The sequence below is a fragment of the Triticum aestivum genome, chromosome 7A, assembly GCF_018294505.1.
Source record: "Triticum aestivum cultivar Chinese Spring chromosome 7A, IWGSC CS RefSeq v2.1, whole genome shotgun sequence".
In the NCBI taxonomy this organism is placed as follows: domain Eukaryota; kingdom Viridiplantae; phylum Streptophyta; class Magnoliopsida; order Poales; family Poaceae; genus Triticum; species Triticum aestivum.
This window is the reverse complement of record NC_057812.1, coordinates 59,242,075-59,252,484: the sequence shown is the minus strand read 5'-3', so window position 1 is coordinate 59,252,484 and position 10,410 is coordinate 59,242,075. Positions and strand designations below refer to the sequence as shown.

Sequence of the window (10,410 nt, the reverse complement as noted above, 5' to 3'; positions counted from 1 at the left end):
ATACTTGGACATGAATACATACATTTCCAAATTTGATCATAATTTTATATATTTACAAAATATTTTTTGCCGTGTAGGATGAAATACTCCCGAGAGTCGAATTGGATAACAGGTTTTCGATTTATAAGGCTTGCAGATTTTAAGTTTGGACAAGTTTATATTAAAAAAGACTAGTCAATAACATTTTGATATAAACTTGTTCGAACTTCAAAATGTTTTACTTAAAAACAAATCTACATGTCTTATATATTCGCAGCAGATTGTCTTTGAAGATTCACCTTTTCTTAATCCATAGACACCATATGCTGTCCTAAGTACATTCCAGCTTCAACGTTCTTCATCTACTACTTCCTCCATTTGGATATTGCTAGGTCAGGGGTCGTTTTAACGAGACCAAAACACAAAATGATGAATTTTGTTGTTGTTTGGAAGCTACTTCTATGAGAGCGCTACAATTGGTCGACATTACCCCCCAACTTCAAACGGATTCCGGCAAACCGCCGCGCAATCCTCCGCCATTTGGGGTTAACCCTCAATAGCAGGAGTGAAAGGAGGACGCTAGAGGAAAAACCGAGCGCGTTTCTCTCCGCGGCCTAGTAAAAACGGAAGAGCTCCCTTGGCCCACGGGCATGATAACCACGGACGGAGGAAGTACCCCCTTTTCCCAAGTTCGTATGGCCTATGAATTTTGTGTCTGAGTCAAAAGTTTGTAAGGCACACATGAATTTTGTGTTTTGAGTCAAAAGTTCTTTTTTTTTTGAAACTTTGCAAGGCATGAACTGGGAAGCAGAGAGTGTTACTCAAGATTTTACATTTAGCCGTTGATTAACTTGTTACCATAGTCCAAGCACGGTGGAAAAACCACTCTCACCAAGTCACCATCAGTCCATCACACCACAGCACGGCCACACCAGCGGCGAAATATCCCCAACGGCCGTCGTCTCCTCCCCAAGTCTGAACCCGCTCTCTCCCTCTCGCCCACCATTTCCACTCCCAAGTTCGGCGGTAAATCTCAATCTTGATCAATCGATGTGACAGAAGTAGTACTTATGGAGTTATACAACCCATCAAAGGTGGCGCAAAGGGCGCATTCTGGAGACGTCCACGTCATCACAGGAGTACTGTGCCTGGCAGCCAATCACGAGAGAGATTCGCGCTGGCTTTGTAGGGCGAGTCCTCCACTTCTCCCTTTCCCTCGTCCGCTGCCATCACCGGCGACCTACCCCACAGCCGCTGCTGCCACCGGCGCCCCACAGCCTGCGCCCCCCCCCCCCCCCCCCCCCTCCCATCACCTTCAGCCTGGGCGGGAGGGGGAGAACAATCGCCGCCTTCTCATGCTGCTCGTCTCCACCGCTTTCTCTCCACCATACCTTGTCTGCGCCGCGTGGTGATGACCGGTGGCACAGCCGGCGTTGGCGGCAGTGGTCGATCCCCTGGTCGTCGTAGCTTATGGAAGGCCGGCACTAGCGAGGCCCCCTCCGTCCCCATCCGCGAGTTCCACGGTTCGTCTCTTCGATCCCCATCCTCCCTGGTTTTTGCGAAATCCCAACTCCATTTTTTTGCCCGGTCTCATATGCGCTGCAGACAGGGGACTTCGACCTCGCCTGCGTTCTCCCAGGTTCCTCGGCATCAACCCGACCTCCCACAAGTTGGCGTTCGGAGGTTTGGCGCCCTTGCCAATCCATTCTCTGATTTGTTTTAGTTTGGTGGAGATGTAATTGTTTGATAGTTTTCAGTTTGTTAGAACAAAGGGTAGCAGGTAACTACAAGATACATTGCTTGCTGGTTTGCTACAATATTTGACCTGATGGGAGATATGATGAATTCCTTGCTGGTTTGTTACGATATTTGGTCTGAGTGGGGACAAGATGAATTGCTTGTTGGTTTATCTGAGTATCTTTGTTGCACTAATACTACAAACACATGTTATCCATTTCTCCCTTGGTATATCTATTTGGGGAAGATTATAGTTTGACCACTGAGTAGAAATCAAATGCTTAATATTGGAATGTTTGCTGGATAAGAAGGTTGAAAAACTAGACGGTGTCGTGCTCTCATGACTTCTCTTCTTTATGTTTGGTGTTCAAGATACTTATGCCACCATGTAAAATATTTATCCAATAACTTCTCTCTTGATGTGCAGCTATATCTGAACTTCTTGATAATGCAGTAGATGAGGTTTGTAACATCTTCTAACATCTTCTATGAATTAGATACTCACTGATTTAAATTGTGTGATAATACTCAAATGTCTGAAACACGGTTTATTCTGTTGTAAGCTGAAAATTTGAGATGTCACATTCCTGTTTCTGGGAAAACCATGCTATTACTGCTATCACATTTATTTATTTATTTTGTTGTATTCGTGTATTATAACACGATGCTCTGTTCATCAGGGTGTTAATAACTTCACTTTCTAACAAATGCCTCATCACTGATGGGGGTGACATCGAACAACAATTCTGTGTGGTTAATACTGTAAATTTGAGAAATTGATTTGCAAGCATGTGCCCATTGCAAATTTCATGGGTACATTATACATTAAGAATTTGTATGACCTGACATTCACGGGTGCTAATATTTTCTGAATAGGCATGAGTGAAAAGGTGATTGAGAATTCTGATGGACAGTGATGGGGAGGTATTTCTCAAGGTTGCTAGGTGGGTGGACTTTCCTTTTCTGCAAGGACTTCTCTAGGTGGGTTGTTCTGATTTCACAAGATTGAAAGAACTGAAAATTCAGTTAATTAGTCATGTTATTGGGCACTGAGAATGTTTCTCATATTAGTTTGTTAATATGCTTGGTTGTTACATTTTAGAAGTGATGTGTTTGTCTCGAGAAGTAATATTCTGCTCTACTTACGCTCTGAATTTGTGTGGGAAATTTATGCAGTTCTCTGCTTGCACTTTGGATGACCGTGTGAAGCACTGAATTCTGACGTCGACCTTGCCGCAGAAGTCCGCCCGCACCGCTGATCGGCGGGTGTCGAAGAGGCCCAAATCGCTCCCACTCTGAAGCTCAAGGAGGTTCCAATCACCACCGGCGAAGAGGATGAGGACATCCTGGATATGTAGCCACGCAAGGTGGATCCCTCATCCCGTAGAAGCTGCGAGAAGACGAGCCCCAGCCAGACGACTTACCCCCGTCTCCCGCAGATGGTTCTTCTTCCATTGAGATGCCCAGGCCTGACGGATCTTGCTCGTCATCAGCCCAGGGCCCGGTCCGCCGGAGCAGTCAGAGAGGAGTGGCGGATGTGCATCCTCTTAGACGCCGCCGGTCAGAGAAGGCGGGGATGAGCGGATTGCAGCGAGGGAAGCGGCTCGGCTCGGACCGTCCATGGCGCTAGCACGATAGCTTGCCTCCTCTTCCGGCATGGCTATTGTTTTGGTCCGCGCCGTTTCTGCCTCTACGGACACAGTCGTCGTAGGTGCCGACGAGGGAATCAGAGGTGAGTTCCAGAGGAAGCGTCATCACGCCCAGTGTTCTATAAAGAAAACTATCATTGATCTGATCTATGTTTTCTGCATGTTATGTGTTTGATGAGATTCCTCCAAGCCAGCTGTTCAGTGAGCCCCCCTAATTCAGTTGTTTCGGTTGGTTAGAGATTGCTTGTGATTCACTTGTCGATCAGTTAATTAGATTGATTTTTTAGTATGTTCATTCAGCTTATTCAAATAATCACATTCACAGGTTTAGTTTGGTTTGGTTATCCCATATATACTTAGTAGTTCTTTTAGTCCCGTTCATGTTGAGAATTTCTGAAATCAAATGTACAATTTGCGTAGTTAAAAGGTATTAAGTGATGTTTGTATGCATAGTTTCTGCCTATTGTAGCTAGAAAAATGTGACTGCAAATTTTGTCAATCATTTATAGTTCCTGCCTGTTTTCCTAACTTTTTTCTAGGAAGGAATAACAGTAGGACATGCATGTGTTACTTTCCAAGACTTGTTTGAGATAAGGACCCAATGAGTCGTCGGAAACTTCCCCTGTCTCTGCAGCAGTAAATGATTGTTCAGAGTGAGAGTTTGTCTAAAAATTGTGCAGAGTGAGGCTCTAGCATGCTGCACACGGTGTAGACAAAGGTATGGCATCTTTCATTTGTTTTTGTTTTTTGAAGTTAGCAGGCTGCGCACGTACATCTCTATGTGTAATTTTGAGCCTTTGTTAGCTTGTTGATGCAACAAGTGCCGAGGAGTGACGTGTGTGCTTACCTCATGTTTTTAAAAGGAAAACCTTCCATGAAACAACTTATTTCAGTATGTTTTTATCTTCCCCTATGATTTATATGTAGTCAAGTTTAGCCTCTGTGCTGAAATTGCATATAGTGTTAGCCTATAAAAACATAAGTTGTTATGTTCACTTTCATAAGTGAACCACAAAGATTTCTCGCCAAAAAAAACCCATATGGATTAGTATCCCGTGGGCAAATAAGAAAATGCAATTATTTCAAGGATTTCAGTCATCCTTGCGGTTTCTGGAACTATAACAACTTCCGTGTATACTTCTATACTGTATTCTCTGTACTTGAGATTTTTTTTTGTGCAAAGTATCCAATATCCATGTATATCTTTTTGGTTGTGCTTATGCTCTTGAATAATAGAGCCATTTTCTTGGAAATTCACTCCCGATTTAACTCTCTTCTTTTCTGAATCAATTTAACTGTGTTGGTCATACAATTTCCTGGGAGCAAGAGCAAATTTAACAAGGCAATATAACAAAACGTGGAGCAGCTAATGTACATCCAATCAACTCTCAGGGCATTCGAGGAGGTACTGCTCTTTGACTGAACAACATGTTCACGTTTTTCTTATTGACGGAAGCATGCTCACGTGGAGGCGCCCAGAGGTTGTGTGTGGGCATGTATGACGTTGGGATAGTCATATGCTTATTTTCTGAGATGTCATCCTATCCATGACTTTGAACATCAGTTGTAAATAAGAAGGGAAGTTGTATCTATAGCACCGGTGTTATTTATCCCTTGCATCAAAATGTTGTATTCATACACGTTTATACACGTTTATACAAGTTTATTTCATGTTGTATTCATACACGTTTATACACCTTTATTTCATGTTGTATTCATACACGTTTATACAAGTTTTCATACAGCAGCAATTTAGAGATTGTTTTTACATCATAATGAGTTATTACATCACTTGGTGAAAGCACCATGGACTAATTTAAAGATAAGTCCATCCACTTAAAACTAATCTGCGGTTCTTTCACCCAATGATATAAATATCATCATCATCATCATCATCATCATCATCATATCATTAACAACTTATCATCATAATACATCATTGTCATATAACACCTCCTCATGATCATCGTTTTCATCAATGAGACATCACATAGCAAGTTGGTCACTAGTCATAATCACAACTCCTCATCATCATCAACTCTAACACATTGTACCATATAATAAACATTGCACCTAGGACCTAGTTCTCTCTCATAGGACCTACTACCTTTTCTTAGGTAAAATAGCATAAAACAAGATAGCCCCTGACTCTCCATTATGGAGAATGGAGATTATCCTGTCTCCAATTCTTGCCTTTCGCACAATGTTGCTTCCAAGAACCTCCCTACGACTAACCATACATTTTTTCCATTCTTTGATTATCATGTCTTCACCGGTTTAGAAATTAGATATGGGCAGGTGTGATCCGTAAGATGACCTGACTGTATGTTCAAAACATCAAGGCGACCATTCTGAAACATCAGATGAGGCACACAATCCTTCGGGATTTTCTGTTGAAAAACATAGTAATAACTTCGTAGTTAGCAATGTAGTTCAGTTTTAGAAGAATTTCTGCAAAAGATGCACGGATGTCGTAATAGTAAAAATCTTAGCATGACATCTCCATGGATGTTACCGTAGTTCAACACGTGCACTAGTGTCACGTATTGACCATAATGTGGAGTTTGATAATAAATATTGTAATTCTCAAGATCAGTACAAAATGCGTTCAGATGATTTTTCTCCTGATAAGTTAATTTCGAGCCATCGGTGTAGTAGGTTCTGTCTACCATCTTCTGCACATTGTTTGAAGAATGAAAATAAGATGTCAATGAAAATAAGCTGTCAACTATTTTGAACTAAATAATATAAATTAGTTAATAACTATGTTTGAGAAACTCACATAGCAGTAGAATTGGAGGCGTATCAACAAGGACCCAAATGTCCATATTGTCTTGGTCGATGTCAGGATCACCAAGATCCATGGTGACAAGCATACCCTCATAAAAATCATGCATCTTGCAAAGTGCTTCTCAATTTGTGCAACCAAAATGGGTTATGCTCTCAGAATTGTACAGATTTACTTCAAAATCCATACCACGATGGGTCCCCGGGTGAATTTTCTTTGTTTCGAAACTTCCACGGTCTTCAAAATACATCCTCTCCAAGACATAGCATCTTGCATGGCATGGGATAAGCTAGTCGAATTGTAAAAGATGAAAATTACACGTTGAAATAGTTCAAGTCGTGCTTAATTACAAAAAAACACACTTGTCGTCGTTGCGTACCATTTCAACATCGAAGGTCTCCTTGAACTTAATGCTGAAGCGCCGATCTTCGTCTAGGTGAGGCCTGTCGCATAGAGCTCGGTCGTCGTTGCACCAGTCGCACTCCCCCGAGAGACTTTCGTCGTCCGATGATGACATTTCCTATGTTCATAATGCAAAGATTAAACTTGTGCCCGAAATGTCGTTTAGTTATCTTTGTAGAAAATCCAGGCCACTCGATATTTCTTACACATTCTAGCACAAGTCATGCCAAAATTCACGGAAAAATCCGGCATGACCTTTGCTAAAAAAGGACCTATCGAGCGCGTGAAATTTGCTGGAACGGAAATTAATCAACACTCCGGTAAAACATAGGCCACGCGGAGGTGTAAACCTGCAAACATGACCGGCCACTTGGGCAAGCACATATCCTATTTGTGCAACACAAGATATACATGTTTTTATCTATATCATATGAGCACTCAAACTTGATGGTCATTGCATTTCAATGGTTGAAAATATGAACAAAAACATTTCAAAATATCTTATAGGACTCATATTGACATGGAGATTTGGCTGGTCTACCTTGAGGTCGGAGGGGGTCGGTGACGGGGACGACGGCGAGGATGATGGAGGGGCTCCTTGATTTCTATAAAAACAAAAACCCTATAAGCTATCAACTAATCAAATGCATACGCCTTGCATAGTGGGGGTCCAATTTGAGCATTCAAAATAGGAGTACTTCTCCAATTTGAGCATTCAGTAAACAAAACCAAATCGTAAAATAAATAAGTGTTCAAATTAGCATGCATTCAATAAGCAAAACTAAATCATCTCTTGCGTCCGTACATTGTCGGATATTATCACTAATACATCTCGAATAGTATCATATATATAACATCACTAATACAACTAAAATCTTAGCGAACGATGGGTATCGGCGCAGGCGGTGGACACCAGAGATAAGGAACCATTACAGGATCATAACTCCAGTGAGATCCCTGAAGAACCTGCCAGGTATTGGAGAACCTGCCCTCAAACGCAACCATGTAGCGACGGACGTGCTCGTGCTCCTTGCTGACAGGGTGACGTACCACCTCTGCGGGGTCCTCAAGCCTTTGCACCGTCACTGGCCCACGCGACCGCCAACAAAGAAGGTTCGGCTCAACAACGGGCTGGCTCCTCACCAACCTGTGGCCCCCGGTTGCTAGCACCTTCCAGTACCAGCCCGGCGGAGCCCAGTCCCGGACACGACCCCTCTGATCAAGTAGGTGTCCCCCGCCGAGTCGACGACGAGGATGCGGGATAGGCATCGTCGATGTCGATGCGGGGATAATTGCTTTAAGTAAAAAAATAACAACAAATGTGACAAGTTCAAAATATGACATGTCTACTTCAAAACGAATCAACCTAGAATACTATTAAATATACCTAAAAATAAACTAGTTTTATTAATTTTTTTACAAAAAATAAACTAGTTCTATAGTAAAATTTTAATTCGATCATCAAATATCATATATCTAAATTTTCTTACAAAAAATAACTAGTTCTATTAATTCAACTTAACACTTACTATAAATAAAAGTAAACTAATTCTTACTAAAAATAAACTAGTTCAACTGGGTCTATTCATTTTCTTAATAAAAATACACTAGTTCTTACTAAAAATAAACTAGTACAACTAGTTCTATTAATTTTCTTACTAGAAATACACTAGTTCTATTAATTCAACTAGTTCTTACGAAAAATAAAACTAGTTCTATTAATTTTGTTAGTAATTCTATTAAACACTACTACCCTAGTTCTTAAGCATCTACAAGTACTAACTAATTAGATGAACCCTACCTAGGTACTTAAGCACCCATTGATGAACCCTAGGAATTTTACTAGAATCGCATTGATGAACTGCTTAAGTAGTTGTAGATGCTTAAGTATCTAGGTAGGGTTCATCTAATTAGTTACTACTTGTAGATGCTTAAGAACTAGGGTAGTAGTGTTTAATAGAATTAGTAAGAAAATTAATAGAACTAGTTGAACTACTTTATTTTTAATAAGAACTAGTTGAATTAATAGAACTAGTATATTTTTAGTAAGAAAACTAATAGAACTAGTTAAACTAGTTTGTTTTTAGTAAGAACTAGTTGAATTAATAGAACTAGTGTATTTTTAGTAAGAAAATTAATAGAACTAGTTGAACTAGTTTATATTTAGTAAGAACTAGTTTATTTTTATTTAAAGTAACTAGTTTATTTTTAGTAAAAAATAGGTATATGTGATTTGATGATCTAATTAAAATTTTACTATAGAACTAGTTTATTTTTAGTAAAAAGTTAATAGAACTAGTTTATTTTTAGGTGTATTTTAAAGTATTCTAGGTTGATTCGTTTTGAAGTGGACATGTCATATTTTGAACACGTCACATTTGTTGTTATTTTTTTAGTTAAAGCAATTATTCCCGCATCGACGTCGATGATGCCTATCCCGCATCCTCATCGTCGACTCGGCGGAGGACACCTGCTTGATCAGAGGGGCCATGTCCGGGACTGGGCTCCGTCGGGCTGGTACTGGGAGGTGCTACCTACCGGGGGGCGCAGTTTGGTGAGGAGCCAGTCCGTCGTTGACTCAAACCTTCTTTGCTGGCGGTTGCGTGGGCCAGTGACGGTGTGGAGGCTGAGGACCCCATGGAGGTGGTACGTCACCGTGTCAGCGAGGAGGACGGGCAAGTCTGTCACTACATGGTTGCGTTGGAGGGCAGGTTCTCCAATACTTGGTAGGTTCTTCAGGGATCTCACTGGAGTTATGATCCTGTGATGGTTCCTTCTCTTTGGGTGTCCACCGCCCGCGCCGATACCGTCGTTCGCTAGGGTTTTAACTGTATTAGTGATGTTATATGTATGATACTATTTGAGATGTATTAGTGATAATATTCGACGATTTACGGACACAAGAGGTGATTTAGTTTTGCTTATTGAATGCATGCTAATTTGAATACTTATTTATTTTATGATTTGGTTTTGTTTACTGAATGCTCAAATTGAAGAAGTACTCCTATTTTGAATGCTCAAATTGGACCCCACTATGCAAGGCGTATGCATTTGATTAGTTGATAGCTTATAGGGTTTTTGTTTTTGTAGAAATCAAGGAGCAACTCCATCATCCTCGCCGTCGTCCCCGTCACCGACCCCCTCCGACCTCGAGGTAGACCAGAGTCCTATAAGATATTTTGAAATGTTTTTGTTCATATTTTCAACCACTGAAATGCAATGACCATCAAGTTTGAGTGCTCATATGATATAGATAAAAACATGTATATCTTGTGTGCACAAATAGGATATGTGCTTGCCCAAGTGGCCGGTCATGTTTGCAGGTTACACCTTCGAGTGGCCTATGTTTTGCCGGAGTGTTGATTAATTTCCATTCCAGCAAATTTCACGCGCTCGATATGTCCTTTTTTAGCAAAGGTCATGCCGGATTTTTCCGTAAATTTTGGCATGACTTGTGCTAGAATATGTAGGAAATATCGAGTGGCCTGGATTTTCTAGAAAGATAATTAAACGTCATATTGGGTATAAGTTAAATCTTTAAACGTCATTTCGGGTACAAGTCTCCCGGGGGAGTGCGACTGGTGCAACGACGACCGAGGTCTGTGGGACAGGCCTCACCTGGACGAAGATCGGCGCTTTAGCATTAAGCTCTAGGAGAACCTTCGATGTTGAAACGGTACACAACGACGACAAGTGTTTTTTTTCATAATTAAGTATGACTTCAACTATTTCAACATGTAATTTTCATCTTTTACGATTCGACTAGCTTATCCCATGCCATGCAAGATGCTATGTCTTGGAGAGGATGGATTTTGAAGATCATGAAATTTTCGAAACAAAGAAAATTCACCTGAG

The 10,410-nt window shown here is 41.0% G+C and overlaps 1 long non-coding RNA gene across 3 annotated transcripts; it reads left to right on the top strand.

The window, feature by feature from the left end:
• Positions 1-1,286: 1,286 nt before the first annotated feature.
• Positions 1,287-4,975, top strand: LOC123151137 (uncharacterized). 3 transcript variants are annotated; one of them, XR_006475514.1, is made up of 4 exons: positions 1,287-1,502; positions 1,585-2,178; positions 2,593-2,660; positions 2,893-4,975. It is a non-coding gene; the product is annotated as an uncharacterized lncRNA (long non-coding RNA). The 3 variants fall into 3 exon arrangements; XR_006475513.1 differs by having other exon boundaries at positions 2,593-4,975; XR_006475512.1 differs by having other exon boundaries at positions 1,585-2,660.
• The last annotated feature ends 5,435 nt before the right edge of the window (positions 4,976-10,410 follow it).